The sequence below is a fragment of the Cebus imitator genome, unplaced genomic scaffold (assembly GCF_001604975.1).
Source record: "Cebus imitator isolate Cc_AM_T3 unplaced genomic scaffold, Cebus_imitator-1.0 Scaffold367, whole genome shotgun sequence".
Classification (NCBI taxonomy): Eukaryota; Metazoa; Chordata; class Mammalia; order Primates; family Cebidae; genus Cebus; species Cebus imitator.
This window is the reverse complement of record NW_016107682.1, coordinates 2,475,786-2,492,019: the sequence shown is the minus strand read 5'-3', so window position 1 is coordinate 2,492,019 and position 16,234 is coordinate 2,475,786. Positions and strand designations below refer to the sequence as shown.

At 43.1% G+C, this 16,234-nt stretch overlaps 1 long non-coding RNA gene across 2 annotated transcripts in view; it reads right to left on the bottom strand.

The window, feature by feature from the left end:
* LOC108288204 overlaps positions 1–5,824 on the bottom strand; it is a 36,541-nt gene extending 30,717 nt beyond the window's left edge. The window contains exons 1-3 of one of the 2 annotated variants that reach the window (XR_005196647.1): positions 5,529–5,824; positions 1,540–1,706; positions 938–1,052 (exon numbers count right to left, since the gene is read on the bottom strand). This is a non-coding gene — a long non-coding RNA (uncharacterized LOC108288204). The remainder of the gene's footprint in view (positions 1–937; positions 1,053–1,539; positions 1,707–5,528) is intronic. The other variant, XR_001818641.2, reaches the window with a different exon arrangement.
* Positions 5,825–16,234: the final 10,410 nt, after the last annotated feature.

Here is a 16,234-nt window from a genome sequence, read left to right as displayed (position 1 = left end):
GAACTGGCCGTGCCGAGGCCAAGGAAAGCAGGCCAGCTTCTTATTGACCAGCCTCTGGGCTGCCTCTTAGGAAAATCAGATGCAAGGACTCTTGCCTCAGACCAGAGACAGAATCAGCCAAGTTTTTGGTCTCAGCAGCTAAAAACAAAAAGGAAAGGTCTGCTTCTGAGGCAGCAGATAGATACCCGGACATGGGTCTGACTACTTCTGCACAGGGAGGTGCAGATCTCAGGATTACTGGGAACATGTTAGGAGAGGCCTCCACAGAAGGTGGGCTCTTGGCTCCAGCCTAGCAGTTGCGTCTGAGGTTGGATGACATTCTCTTAGAATCCTGGAAAGCAGAGAAAACTCCCCTGGAAACAGATTTGGAGTATGCAAGGTCTTCACTCACTCATGTCTAGTTCGGTTTCTTTTTGGCTGCCTTGGGCTGAGTAGAGTTAATTTTGAGCAAAGAAGAAAGAACTTCAGCCAGCATGAATGAAGCACTCTCAAGACGAGTCACAAAATGGCCTTTCAGAAAGAGCCATCCACTGAGATGGGAGCCAGCGGGTGAGGTCACCATCAGCACAGGGCATGGTGGCCAGGCATAGGCTGGATTCAGGAGAATCCTGGCCTGGGCCCATCATGCCCTCCGGCATTTCCATTTAATCAGCAGTGGAGGCCCTGGGTGAAATGAGGTGGGGAAGTTGTCCAGTTCCCAGTAGGTTTCCTAGGACTGAGTTTATTCCTCCCTGCCTCCTGACTCAGAGAAGATACCAGGAAGGGGCAGAGAAGAATTGCTAATGGCCCTGGGCAGGGACAGTCTTGGAACCATCCCGGTCACCATTGCTATCACCAGGACAGTAAGCTGGTGAATATCGTGCTGTCCAAGAGGCCTTAATTAGTAATGATTTGGGTGGCTCTTCACAGTCCTCGGAGCAAGCTGACATACCCTTACCGTACTTGATTCTCATAGACGTCCAGGGCGCAGGCAGATAGCGCCATCCTTGCCCCAGCTGGTGGTGAGGGCACCGAATTTAGGGAGGGTAGGTGACATGCCGTAGGCCACTCAGCTGGTGAGAGAGAGAACCAGGACTCAAATGCAGGTCTTCAGGCTCCTACCTCAGAGCTTTTGTAACTATAACAAGATACCTCCCTGGATATAGCTGAATCAGCTGCATGGGTGTGGAACCCCTAAGCAAACAACACAGGGGTTTCTACCTAACTTGTATAAAATGGAGCTGCCGCGTGTCCCCGTGTCAGCACAGTGTCATCCCTGAAGAAGCACACATTGGTTTTCAAAAATCATTTAAAAGCAATGTATATCTTTATTACAGTCTTTCAGAAAATGCTAAAGGAAGAGTTTCATCCACAGCTTACAGCAGATTTTCTGAAAAATCTCTTTATCCATCTATCTCCTCAAAATTCCACCTATCACAATATGACAGCTGCCTTCATCACGTCTCCTTCTCTAAAAGAGAAAAAAAGAAAAAAAAGAAGTTTCCCAGAACTTTTTTTTAAAATCTAGTGCTTTCTGATTCTTACATTTTTCTCACCTACCCTTTATCTTACAGATATAGCGTTTCCCCTCCTGGGAGTCTGGTCTCTCCTATGTAAACTAATCAGATGGTCTTGGCTTGTTTTTATTCTTCTCTTTCATCCCTGTTCCATGACTCTGATTGGAAAAACAAGGCTCCAGATAAAATTGGACAGAGGTTCTCTTCTCCCTAGAAGCACGAGGGAAGGAGAAGCTGCAAATCACTTTCTCCTTGTCATATATGCATGAAACGGAGATGGTGACCACGAACCTTAACCGAGCTCAGCCATACGTGAGATGTGGCAGCAGGGCCTCCCACTAAATTTGGGCTTAGAATCAGAGTCATACTGTCTGGAGACGGGCAGAGAGATTGGCAGATCCACTCACCATGCCTTGCGGGTACTTCTTTTGTCAACCTCAGTCATTTTTTTTTTTTTTTACTCAAACTAATGTTTCCTGCCTTTATAAGCCTCATCAGTGTCTGTAGCAGAGTGACAATGGGATTGAAGCTCACTCATCTTCCACTTCAAGTAGATATGCTGTTCACCGTTTTCTTATGATAGTCTTAGTCAAGCTTAAGGTTTCCACTTAAGCCTAAAAATAATTCATTCATGGTAGGCATGTAAATAGGACCAATTAATAAGTAGCTACTTCTGCTTTGCTATGGAAATTAGCCTCAGTTTAATTTTTGCAGGGTCATAGAGCTAATATCAGTCATGAATAAATGCATTTCTGGCCAGGTGCAGTGGCTCACACCTGTAATCCTAGCACTTTGGGAGGCCGAAGCAGGCAGATCACTTGAGGTCAGGAGTTCATCACCGGCCTGGCCAACGTGGTGAAACCGTGTCTCTACTAAAAATACAAAAATTAGCCAGGCGTGGTGGCATGCACGCCACCACGTTCAGGTGGTTCACCTCCTGAACCCCGGAGGCAGAGGTTGCAGTGAGCCAACATTGTGCCGCTGCACTCCAGCCTGGTAGGCAAAATGAGACTCCATCTAAAAAAAAAAAGAATAAATACATTTACGTAAATAGGCATATCGTATAACTTGTTTCTGTGTATCTGCATCCCCATGTTCATTGCAGAATTATTCACAGTAGTCAATATATGAAATCAATCTAAGTGTCCATCAAATAATGAATGGAGAAAGAAAACATGGTATATATACACAATGGAATGTTATTTATTCCAGTTTGAAAAGCACAAAATCCTGGTCATTTGCAGCTGCATGGATGAACCTAGAGGACATTAAGTTAGTGAACTAATGAGCCAGGCACAGAAAGACAAACACTACGTGATCTCATTTATATGTGGAATCTTAAAAAGTCAAACTCATTGAAGCAAAGAGGAGAATGGTGTTAGCAGAGACTGAGCATTGGGGGGATTGAGGAGATGTTGGTCAAAGGACACAGAATGTTAGTCAGACGGAAGAAGTAAGTTCAAGAGATCTATTGAACATCATAGTGACTACAATTAATAATGATACATATTTATAAATTGCTGTGAGAGATTTTAAGAATTCTCATCACAAAGATGATGTCTGTGAGGTAATGCATGTTAAATAGCTTGCTTTGATTTAGCCATTCCACTCTGTACACATGTATCAAAATACGTTGTACACCATAAATATATACCATTTTTACCTGTCAGTTAAAAAGGAAAGTTGTGTCTGTATATCGTGGGGTTTGTGTGATTTTCATATTCTTCTGAATAGATTTCTGCACTTACCTAACTACCTGCTTATGTGAGCATGTAATGTTTTTATAATCAGTAAAACATTAAAGTTATTTTCACTTTTTAAAAGAATAACAGCATTCAATGTGGGTGACGGTGAGGAGACACCAAGAAACTTGGTGGTTGTTGAAGATGATAACTCCTAATACATACACTATGTATCTATATATACAGAGAGATAGAGATAGAGATAAATATATCTCCAGTTGTAGCCACAGGAATTATTTGCATTTCTCTCTAATCAACCTAGAATGGCTTCTTGGAGGAGGTGGGGTTTCAGAAGTTGCATAAATGCTATGAGAGAAACTTCTGTCCAGCTGAGAGGGAAGGAACTCACAGGGCTGTGCTGAGGAGGCTTGGCAGGGAGTGGCGTGTTGGTTCCCAAGGAGATTTGCACAGGTGTTCTGAGGCGGGTGAGGGGGTCAGCTGTGGCCATGCAGGACGTGTGGAAAGAAGACAAGGTTGCTGAGGCCTCCCACTTGAATAATGAGAAGATGAAGACAGTGAGAAGGTCCCTGAGGCTCCGAAATTCCAGGGAGAGGGCTGCATCTCTTTGACCAACTCCCGGGTCCATTAGGCCAATGAGGTATGGCTCCCACGCCTCTGCAGTCAGGCTAGGGAACCAGACCTGCTTTTGGGAATTATGGGCATTTACTAACACCCCAGGTATAAGCCTCTACACTTCCAGGGCCGGACAGGGAGGAACCAGAAGCAGTCTCTGCCCTGGACGACAACCCTCTGAGCAGTGTTGATGAGAATTTTTGGTTGGCCTGACCCTATCCTTTGCTTTATTCCATTCCCTAGAAGCTCTTACCCAAGGAGGCATAGACCCATCTGACTTTCCCCTGATCTTGGTTTTCTTTTTTTTTTTTTTTTTTAATCTTAGAATTCATTTATTCATACATCATAAAGATACATTGACACAACTGAAAAAACTCATTTATTTTAAACTTGAGTTCCATCACTGGACCACTCTTCTTACAGTAAACCAGGAATAAATATTTTTTATGAATTGCATAATTATTTTGTGACTAGCACGTTACATTGTATTATATCTTTGTTTATGAATTTGACCTCTATAAGCAACAAGTTAATATCATTCAACCTATTATTTGAAGATGTTAATTTGCTGAACATAAATATTTTTAAAAAATCTTTATGTTTCTGTTATGGCATTTCTTCACTTTTTAATATGTTGGAATTCTCAGAAAATGGCCTGGCTGGAGGTAGGTTTCCTTCAGTCTTTGAGAAACCACAGAGTGAGGCATCTACAAGGTAAATCTTTCTTTTGCTGATAATAACTATCTTTGACAGCATCCCTTCAATGCATTTTGCCCCCTTTTTTTTATTAATTTTATTGCATTTTAGGTTTTGGGGTACATGTTTTTCACAGCATCAAAAAAAAACCTCTGAAACCCATGACCTGTTGAGTCTCATATTATCAGAGATCATATGAACAGCGAGTAAGCGGTCTTTCTCCTCTGAGGGAGGGAGGAGCCGGAGACCGCACGCAGCTCCTCCAAGGTGAAGAAAGCCTCAAGGTCGTATGAAGCAAGAGCCACTGTTCTGTAGGACACTGGCCTCTGTGCACCATGAAGCTTCTGGCTGGGAACTGAACTGAGTCATTGGTTCACTGAACTTTCTCTTCCTGTCCCACATTATTTGTTAATGGTCAGTGTTGTAAGATTAGTCACTTGAAGCATTTGGAGAGGATTTGGGAGTAACTCAAATGGTTTGTCACCGACCTGGAGCATGGAGTGTCCATTCACTCTAAACCACACCATGGCCACTGCCCAAGAAGGATGCCTAGGGCTTATATTTTGCATCAACACCACGGAAACACAGGTGAATGGATTGCATGGCCTCAAAAAGCACCACAGCTGCCTTGTCACTGGGGCTTGCTCGACCTTTCAGGTTGGTCTGGTAGGTTAACCAACCCAAGCCCTGTTGGTAGCAGTCCAACCAACAGGATTCTGCTAGCTCCTTCGATATGGTCATAAAACCTGCAAAGCCGTGAGACAGAGGCGCTACGAAGAGCAGACAGCTACAAGAAATACATCATTCGGTCCCGCCTATGTACCTAGCGATGTCACGTTTCTTTAAAAGTGAACCCAAAAAACCTAAGAGACTTATGGTTCAGAGTGCCACTGCCATTTTTCTATTATAATTTGCGCCGAAAGATAAAGTCTTCCTGGGGTGGTTTCAACAGCTCCTCCATGTAAACGGCAGGCTCTTCATTTTTGGCACGCACACTCTCCAAGCAATTCCTGTTATTGACCTCAGCCTGCTCGGAGAGAACCATTTCAGAGACAGCCCAGCTTTCGACACAGCCTCACTGGCATTGTCCTTGGTGCCTTCCCTGTCGTAGGCCCCAGTTCACATCCAGGACTGTGAATGGTTTTGCCAGACCCCATTGTGTGTCTGCGAATGAGCTGGAGATTTTGCAATTTCAGTGGCCAGGCAAAGTTCACGCACTGCTTCAGTTCTCGCTTGATAGGCCTTCTCGGACTGTGTGGCTTTATTTGGCTGTTTTTGTGTGAGGTGATTTTTCTTCTGAAGGTGGGGGGGTAACAAGCTGGGTAGCCCACATGTTGTTGGGGTTTATAGGCTCCCTTGAGAATGAAACCATTGAGCCACAGACTGAGAAAGAATTCAGAGGCCTTTGTTGCCATGGACTGATAGTAACTTTAAAAAACTGAAGCGAAAAAAAAGGGAGTGATAATCTCAAGTATCCATTCCAGTCTCCCCTGCTGTCTCTCTCCTTTCTAATAGAAGAGTCAGGTGAGAAGAGAGGGTGGTGTCCAGGGGAGACGGACAAGTCGCTTTCTTTGGATGGAACCTCTCTTTCTACCCCTCTGTTTTGGATTGTCAGTGAAGACCCAGGGGCGAGCTGAATGTTTCTTTCAGGAAAGGGAAAAAGCTAGTTCATTTGGGGAAAAGAGCATGAAAGTACATGGCTCCATGAAAATCAGATTTCTTTAAAAAAAAGAAATCGTTTCCTTTCTCATTACCTGGTGGGGCTCAGCTCCCAGGACAAGTGGTAAATAAGCATGATGAAGAGCTCAAGGCAGAGGAAGGTTTGCTCCTAAATCAGAGACTGAGAGGTCCCCAAGGCAAGGCACTCATTTGAAGTGGGGCATTGAGAGCAGTTCACCTTCCCCCAGACTGAGTTAGTCCACACAAAGTCTTCCTGAAGTGTGGTGAAGTATTTCCTTTAAAAAAATTTTTTTTTTTGAGATGAGGTCTTGCTGTGTCACCCAGCTCAAGTACGGTGGTGTGATCAGGGTTCATTGCAGTCTCTGCCTCCTCGGGCTCAAGTGATCATACCCGCTCAGCCTCTCGAGTAGCTGGGACTACAGGTGTATGCCAGCACCACACCTGGCTAATTTTTGCATTTTTCTTGTAGAGATGCGGTTTCGCTATGGTGCCCAGGCTGGTCTCAAGCCCGAGCTCAAGTCATTTACCCGCCTGGGCCTTCCAAAGTGCTGGGATTACAGGTGTGAGCCACTGCAGCCAACCTCAAACCAAAAATGTATCTTCCCCAACCCCTGGGTGTTTATCTCATTTTTGCTGCTACTGAAGACCCTGGGTTTCTATGTGGTCTTCAGAATCCCAGAGAAGGCCCTTGTAAGAGGTGACTTTCTCATTAGACACAAGGCCACAGCCCTGTGTTATGGGTTGGACTGTGTCCCTCTTCCTCAAAACTTATATATTTTGAAATCCTAATCCCTAGTACCTTGGAATATGACCTTATTTGACAATAAGGCTGTTCAGAGCAATTAGTTAAGTTAAAATGAGGTCATCATGGCACAGAGTGGGCCTCCAATCTGACATGACTGGTGTGGTTATAGAAGGGGGTCATTTGAAGACAGACACACACAGGGGGAATGCTTTGTGAAGATCAGAGTTATGCTGCCACAAGACAGAGGACTTTGAGAAGCTAGGACAGAGGACTGGCATGGATTTTCCCCCAGCACCTTCAAAGGAAGTGTGGCCCTGCCAGCAACTTGATCGTGGACTTCCAGCCTCCAGTCTGTGAGACAATACACTTCTGCTGTCTTAAGCCACCAGTGAGTGGGACTTTGTTCCAGCAGCCGTAGGAAACAACCACAGGCCCACAGCACTTGTAGGGATCGACGAAACTGCTTTCCTTTTTATTTCTTTTCAAATCAGGACAAAATAAATATAAGAATAATGAACACATAACCAATTTGTCTTAATACTAACAAAATCATAAAATGTAGTTTTTATTTTTATTTTTTTCTTATGAAGAAAGGAGCTTGTGAAAGCAAAAGTGCTCAGGACCCACAAAAGATGTGATGTGGCCCCAAGACCCCGAGTGGATTTGGAACAGGGGAGTGGCCCTCTACATCCTAGGGCAGCCCAGGAGTTTGTGGTTGAGGCAGGCGTTAGCCTTGGGGACCTGGGAAAAGAGAAAAGTGTCGAATGGTCTATGTAACTGTGTTGTAAAGTAGTCCTCAGTCTTTGCTGATGTTCCTCCTTCCTCCTTACCTCTGGTATATTGAAGAGTCATTTTTGCTTTTAATGTCTGAGAGAGGAGAACAGTTTCAAAAATGTCTCCATTTGGCACATTGTCGATGTTTGGCTGCAGCTGCAGCACAAAGTGAAACAGAAACCGCCATGGTCTCGGCTTATCCCTTGTGGAAATGCTTGGTTTGCTAAAATGAGAAGGTAGAGCTTCAAATTAAGTCTGGGCTCCCTCACTCAGCTCCCAATAGGTCTCTCTTTTCAAGCGTCTCTTCCCATTCACTTTCAAAAGCTATATTACTTATTTATGACCCAATCCAGTAGAAAGAATATGCACTTAACTTGCACTTGTAACTGTTATCCTATTAATTACTCAATTAAAATCCATAAAAGTGCATGGCTGTCACCGAAGTCTCTGCTAGAATTGTCACAAGAAGGAGCAGCTTTTGACAAATATATTAATTAGGATCTTGTGTGTAGTTCTTCGAAGTCAAATAGCCTCAGCTTCCAGGAGCCCAGTGGCCTGTGAATGTTGTGTCCCATCCTCTCCAGTTGACAGTTCACATGATCTGTGGAATGCAGGGGATATCTCTTCCTGACAAGCAGCAACAAACAGAAGGAACCTAAGCCAAACAAGCAGCTGATTCAAAATTGACTACTGATATAGTCACATGATGCTCATAGCCCCCATTGTATAGACCAGGGGTTCTCAAAGGAGTGAGCATCAGAATCACTTGGAGGAGTTGTTAAAAGCAGATTGCTGGGCCCATGCCCAGAGTTTCTGATTCAGTCGGTCTGGGATGGGACCCAAGAATTGGCATTTCTAACCTAGTTCCCAGGTACTGCCCATACTGCTGGTCCAGAGGCCACACCCTGAGAACCATTAGTCTAGATGTTAACCTTCCATTGGACTTTTTGCCAGTAGGTGAAAGAGACTTCAATTACTAGGGGACGTAATGAATTTTAGACATAGGAATGGGTTGCCTGAAGTTATAGAACTTACTTTCCTGGAAATAGGTAGGAGTAGACACCGTCACTTTTCCAGAAGGGCTGTGGGCAGTTGGATCATGGGACCACACAACATGATCCACCTGATTTTACCCTTCCTGTTCCATGCAATGTGATACCTTCCCCACCCACCCCCGGCATCCCCTCTAGTGATGTGTCACTGTTAAATGCTTGTAGCAGGATGGTCCAGGAGAAAGGTACTGACAGGGTTAAGGTCTGAAAATACACTTGGATGCTGAGGCATTTAGGAAGAGCTGCACAGGCAGGGTCTAGGAAAGGACACAGTGGTAAAGAGTGGTGGTAAATAAAGGTTTAGCAAGACCTCAGTCTTCTGTCTTCTAGGCAGTGGGAAGGTGGCAAGAACTGGAATTCTCTCACTGCTGTGTTCCTTTAGCCAAGGTGTATCTTTTTGTTCTCCCATCCAAGTACTAACCAGGCCTGACACTGCTTAGCTTCCAAGATCAGACAAGATCGGGCACATTCAGGGAGGTATGGCCATTGATGCCTATATCTATTTATTGAATGTTTCCCCAGGATAAGTTTTTAGACTGAGCAAGGTAGAGAATGTTGAGGTGATTCATCCAGATGGTCTAGTAGGGGAGAGTAAGGCAGACCCATAAATCCTTGTAATACATGGTAGACAGGGCCACACAAACAGATTCACACTTCCTCAGAGATGCTCTGGAAATCACCATACCTCTAATGCACTTTTTTTTCGGGAAGAAAAAAGAGAATATCAGATCAGAGTTTGTTCAGGTCACAGAACATCAAATCAGAGTTCATGAACTGAGAAACCAAGGCCAAAAGTCTTAAACTGAATGCTGGCCTATACAAAGGTTTTCCTTTGGGTACAGGAGTCCTTTTTAAAATAGTACTGAAACTGAAGGGTCTTCTTGATTATTGCTAGCAGGAAGAGGGAGACAGAATTTCAGATGTTTTCCTTGATCTTCCTGCCAAGCTGCTAACACCTCTGCCGTCTGGTTCCTGAACCAACTAAGATTGCCACCATGAAAGCACATAGCCCAACCAGAAAGCACTGTTCCAGGATACTTTGGGACCAGGGGAACAAAAGGAGAAGACTGAATCTGGGCCCCACTCTTGGCCAGCAGTGAGCTGACATCCCTAGTGAGAATCCTCCAGCCCCATAACTTCAGCCCCTCCCCCAGACTCAGTCCTGGTTTCTGAGGGCATCGCTTTATCCCTAGATGACTCCTTAGAATTGACAGGTAAGCAAGATAATTAGGAGAGGTGACAGCCGAAATGTGTGTTGTGAAGGACATGGAATTGGGGATGGAGGATTACACTGGGCTTGGCTGGTCAAGTCAATAAGTCTATCTCCGATGGCGAGTTGACCTTCCTGCTGATGACACTTTTGCTGCTTCCCAATATTGCACCCCAAATGGAAGTGAGGGATTGAATTTTATCTTCAAAACCACTGAGCCTTGAATCCATTGTGCTGCTTTGCTTGTGTTTCCTGCCAAACTGCCTTGTGAAATTTTACCCACTGAGCAAAGTTCATCTCTTCTGTGAAAGCTCCTCCTTGCCACATTTCAATTCACATGGAGTTCTCTAAACACAAACATTTTGAACTCACCTTCTGTTTACCTTGTCTCTTCTGGAGGCCAAAGTGCAACCTGGTCTTTTTCTTTCTTTCTTTTTTCCCTATGATGCTCAGCATAGTTCTAAAGGTGGTAGGCTCTCAGCAGTGCATCTGGTTTTATTTCAATTAAGTAGCATTAGTTTCTGTCCCTAAGTAGCAAATTAGGCAGTTACGATGGAAGTGTCATATCCTTTCCCAGACACAGATTAGAATGATGTCTACCGCAGATTTAATAACACTTGCTGTTCTCTCTTTTCTTAAAAGAGCTACAGAAATAGTGTTTAGCAATATTATATAAAAAAACAACCTTTTATAAAGCAGCTATGTTTAGTTAGGGGTCAAATAATGCTTTGTTCAGTATGTCTTGTCACAGATGTCTTTTATCATAAGCAACAAATCTTTCTGTGTTGGTGAACATCTCTGAGATAGATGTCCTGTGACCCAGGGTGGAGGTTTTTTCTTTGTTCTGTGATATATTTGCCTTCTCTTGAATTGCAGGCTCAGTGACTCAGCTTTCTCTCCTCTGAAGAGATGTCAGTGAATGTTGTTTTACTCTCTGATGCTTTGTACCTCACAGAGATCTGCTTTTGTAAACTGCATGGCTAAGGTACACACCTTAAATAACACCATTAAATAACTCTCTTTTATACCCAACTGTGCTGCCCACAGTTGTCTGCAAGTTAAGTCTGAATGTGAATAGCAGATAAAATGAACAATAAAAGCAGGCTAGAAACAAATACCAGAATGATGTATTGGAAATGCAGGAGCACAGTTTAGTTAGCCACTGCCAAAAGTATCACAGCGATTTCTGGCCCCATCTGCCACCTCAAAGTCTCTACATGATTGCCATCACATTATACACTGTGCTGAATAGTCTTTTGGAAGAGTAGGTTAGATCTTTCTACAGCATGTTATCGAGGTGTGGATCTCTGTCAAATCAGGAAAACCTACTTTTCTGTAAGTGTGTGAAAACGGAGAGGTACCCACTCAGCACATGGGGAGGTCAGGGGTCCCAAGAAACTTACTGGTGGACCATTACCTTGGTGACTGTCTCCTATTGGCTGAGATAAGCTTTCAGCTCCACAGACTCAAAACCTTGTCTTTGCAATGTTCAGAGATGAGAGGGAGACTCAAATCACTCAAACTCCCAAAACAAATGTATAAAATAATCAGTTCCTGTGTTAAAGTCAGAATGTTATCGTGTTTATTTTAAAAGAGAGATTTCTCCAGCTGTTTTTTCAGCACAGCTCCAGATGTGGTAGTTGGCTTGTGTTTAGGGGAGTGGTGTCCAATCTTCATTGTGCATCAGAATTGCTGAGAGAACTTGTTAAAATACAAATTGCTGGACCCCACCTCCAGAGTTTCTGACTCAGTGGGGCTGGGGTGAGACTTAAGTTTGCATTTTAATAAGTTTCCAGGTGATGCCGATGCTGTCGGCTCAAAGACCTCACTTGGAGAACACTGATTTAGGGGTCCTGTTGAATTAACAGCAGCTGTAATTAAACACTAAAACTTTTGCTGAGCACAGAGAGATGTTCATCTTCTGAGAAGCTGAAGAGGCTGATGAAGGATTAAGAGTTACCTCTCTCATATCCATCTCACTATCTGTCTGTCTCCTCCTACTCTGTTGCCCTCTTTCATTTCTTCTTCCCTTCTTCATTCCCATCTCAGTTTCTCTCTCTCTTTCTCTTTCTCTCTGCCCCTGTTCCAACCACTCACCTGTGTACAGAAAGTTGGATACACGGAAGTTAGGCAACTCAGCTTCCCAGCCACTGGGAACAACAGATTGGATCTTTAGGCCTGAAAAATCCTAATAGGCCATTGCCCATGTTTCTTTCCATAACTCTCCTTTCTCTCTGCGTCCGTGGCCCAGCTTGATTGTCATACCTCCTTCTGATGGATTCGTAAATTCAGGCCAGTTCCAGTCAAATATTTGCCTTCCAGAAGCTCCATAAGGTGACTTTGCGTATCTCTGCCTGCCCCTTTTATGGGAGATCATACAGTTTAACTTTCAGATTATTGTCTTCTTTCTTCCTCAGTACTCATTCATGGGGAACACCTTCGCTAGTTTCCAAATATTGGCAACATTAATATTTGCATTTTAATTAAAATCTAAAGATCTCGTGTCAAAGTGTGTTCTTTCCTTGGAATCTCACAGTAGCCCTGCTCACTTTCAGTGGAGTGCGGCATGACATGAGTTGGCTCAGCCCACACAAAAACTGCTTGCCCTGGGGATTCACCCGTAGGTCCTGGTCATACCCTGTCTAAGATTGCCATTTGTTTCTTCTTCTTCCGCTATCCTCATTCCCATCTCAATATTGTGCCTTGTTTCTGGCCTCTATAGCCGGTAGTTTTTACTAATTCAAAGAAATCACCCCAAGAAAGCAGAGGGGAAAAAAGATTGAAGTATGAGTTGGGGAGGAGGTTGAGAAGGACATCGACTAACGCATTTCCTTATTTAGCTCCATTTCCCAATTTAGGGAACTCATAGAAGCATAATTGAGTCTCCTGCTTATAAAAGTTCTGAGCCAGAATCCTTCCAGAGGAGCAGGCTAATGCCATCTTGGCAATAAAGGGGCCAGCTGCAGAGCAAGTGTGTGCTTCTTTCCCATGCAGTCCCCAAGGCCTGATGTTTATGAGAGTGTCCCTTTTGCAGATGGAGATTGCTGTCAAAAGAAAGTAGTTTTTGTTTTGAAAGAAAATAATATAATGGGGGATGGGGCAATATTTGACTTTGCATCTCCAAAGGCTGATAATAGAATAGTCTTTATAGGTGCATGTGTGAATGTGTGTGTGTAGCTGTAGGTATGTGAGTGTATGTGGGTGTATGTGTGATTGCATGTTTAAGTCTTCACGTGTCAGAACATGTAGGGTTGTATAAGTGTTCGTGTGTCAGTTAAGTAGAGGATGGTGTGTGTACGTGTGTGTGTCTATGGGTGGGTGTGTAGGAGTAACTAAGAGAGAGAGAATGAGAATGATTTTCTTTTTTTTTTTTTTTTTTTTTTTTTTTTTTTTTTTTGAGACAAGTGTCTTGTTCTGTCGCCAGGCTGGAGTGCACTGGCACAATCTCGGCTCACTGCAACCTCTATCTCCTGGGTTCAAGCAGTTCTCCTGCCTCAGCCTCCCAAGTATCTGGGACTACAGGCATGTGCCAAGACACCCAGCTAAGTTTTTTTTTTTGTATTTTTAGTAGAGATGGGGTTTCACCATGTTGGCCAGGATGGTCTTGATCTCTAGACCTTGTGATCCACCCACCTCAGTCTCCCAAAGTGCTGGGATTACAGTCGTGAGCTACCCCGCCCAGCTGAGAATGAGAATGATTATTACATCTCAGACAACCTGGAAGGGCTTGCTCAACCTCCCTCTGACACAGTTGAATTAAGCTGGCCAAATCAGGTTAAGGCTTTCTAATTTAATTTGCTTAATTTTTTTGAGGACAACTTCTACACTGAAACTTCAAGTAAGCCTCCTGAAATGTGGTGGTGGATGTGGTGTGTCCTGAGCACAGGGAGCTGGCTGTTTGCCGAAGATTTCCCACAGAGAGGAAAGCTTCGGCCTGACCTCTGCACAGGCACCCCGTCTTTGCTGCCTCTCAGGAATCTGGAAGGTGCTGGCTCACCCGCACCTACCTTTCCATCTTACATAATCCAACAATTTGACACTCACATCCTCTTCCTGTTAGATTCAGTCTCTGTTTTCCTTGATGGTTACTATATTTTAAAATGTTACATAGTATTTTTAGATAATAGAACTTTTTAAAAATAATCTAATTTGGGGGTGCATATGCAGAGATGGCCCTATCCAAACAAGACATTTTAAGGCAACATCTTTTTTAAATTCTCGAAAGCTCTGTATACCCAGCATCTGCTGAAGGTGCAGCCTATTCCATGTCACAGATGATTTAGATGACCGTTCAACTCAGCCTCTAAGAGCTTGGATGCTCAATGCTCTCCTTTTGCATGCTCAGAGCGTCTAGTCTGGTATGGCAGGATCCTAATCCATTAGCTAAGAGAGACCTCCTATTTTCCCAGGGACGTGTCCTCCTCTGCAGATACTTGGCTGTAAAAGAACCCTGACAGCAACTTTAAGCTTTTGCAATTCATGTCTGCTTGTGAAATTCCAACTCAAGGTTGCTGCTAAAGGAGATGATGACTCCCATGACTGAATGACAAATTGTATTTCATTTTGGGCACTAAGTGCAGTCAATTGGTAGCGGCTGCGTGGAGTGCCGAATCCTGGTTTGGTGGGAAAGAATTCCACAATAGATTAGTGATGTCTGCTGTAAACAAGGAGTGGGGGTGTTAGTGTGCTTGCTCTACTTGCCTCCTCTGTTCTAGTTCGCCAAAGAAACCACTTACCTTTCTAAAACAATCGAATGTTATTCACGTGAAGTTAACTTTCCCTCTTAGCAGTTGGAGCCATCTCTAGGCAGGGAACTGATTCTTCAGCTAATTTGGAACCCTTGCTGTTTTGATGTTTTCTTCTTCCAGTACATCTTCTCTATTTTGTGTCTCACCCTCCCCAGTGTTAGAATATTCTTTCACCAAAAAATCTTTGTGTTCTCAGATTGAATCATGCTTTCTGGAAAGGAAAGCATCATACAAACTAAACTGTCGCTTATCGCAAACACATATGCATGTTTAAAGAGAATGCTTAGTATTGGCCTTGTTTAGACCAAAGAAATGAATTTTTATTGGTGAAATTCAAGTGTACTGTTTGGGGGTTTGGGACATCATCCTCTTCTAGACACACCGTCACTCAAATGACCTTATTCACCATCACTCCATATGGCTCACCAGGGTTCACAGGCTTCTTGAGTTAAAGGTGCTGGGTTGCTTTCCTGCTTACTGGGTTAGCTTTTGTATATGACAGATTGTTATTGAGAAGCAATGAGAGTGGGAGGAAGGAGAAGATTAGGAAAAGTGACTAATGGGTATTAGACTTAGTACCTGAGTGATGATATATTCCATACGGCAACACTCCCAACACACATTTACTTGTGTAACAAACCTGATGTACCCCGGACTTAAAAATAAAAGTATTTTTTAAAAGAAGCAATGAAAATACTGTCCTTTCTGTCAAAAGAAATATTCTTCTCCTATGTGAGTAGCTCACTGAGATTTTGTTGAGACATAAACTTTTTATATTGTAATATACCTTTCTATTTATTCCTTGTAATACAAAACAATGTTAGAAAGTAACCAAATATAGATACATTGTCTTGGAAATGAATCCCTGATATAGTATTAAGTAAAATAAAATAATCACAGGAAAACATACAAAGAGAAATTATATTGTAATATACCTTTCTATTTATTCCTTGTAATACAAAACAGTGTTAGAAAGTAACCAAATATAGATACATTGTCTTGGAAATGAATCCATGATATAGTATTAAGTAAAATAAAAGGATCACAGAAAAACATACAAAGAGAAATATAAGTGAGCACACACATACATGCATCTGTATTTAAGCATATATTTAAAGCATGGGAAGTAGGCTAGAAAAAGTTACATTTAAAAGTTGGACCTCCAAAGAGAAGAGAGGGATTCAGGAATGTGGGGGAAGTGAAAAGCTCCTTTGATTTGTATTTTACGTACTACTGTATTTTTAAAGATATTTACAGCCAGCATGTATTCTTTCTATATTTTAAAGAAATCATGGTTGATTTAAATTAATTAGAAGATGATGACAACAACAAAAGAAATCAGGCCATAAAAAGTTAAGACCATTTAGCCAAATTCAGTTATTCAGAATGAGAAGAATAGTGCTTCCTACAGTCCTTGGTAGCCCCAAAGTTTCCACCTGCTAGCAGTCACGTCCAAGGGTCATGTGTGCACACCTGAAACCAGGTGGGAGGAAAGCCATCTTCCTGTATAGAGAAAGA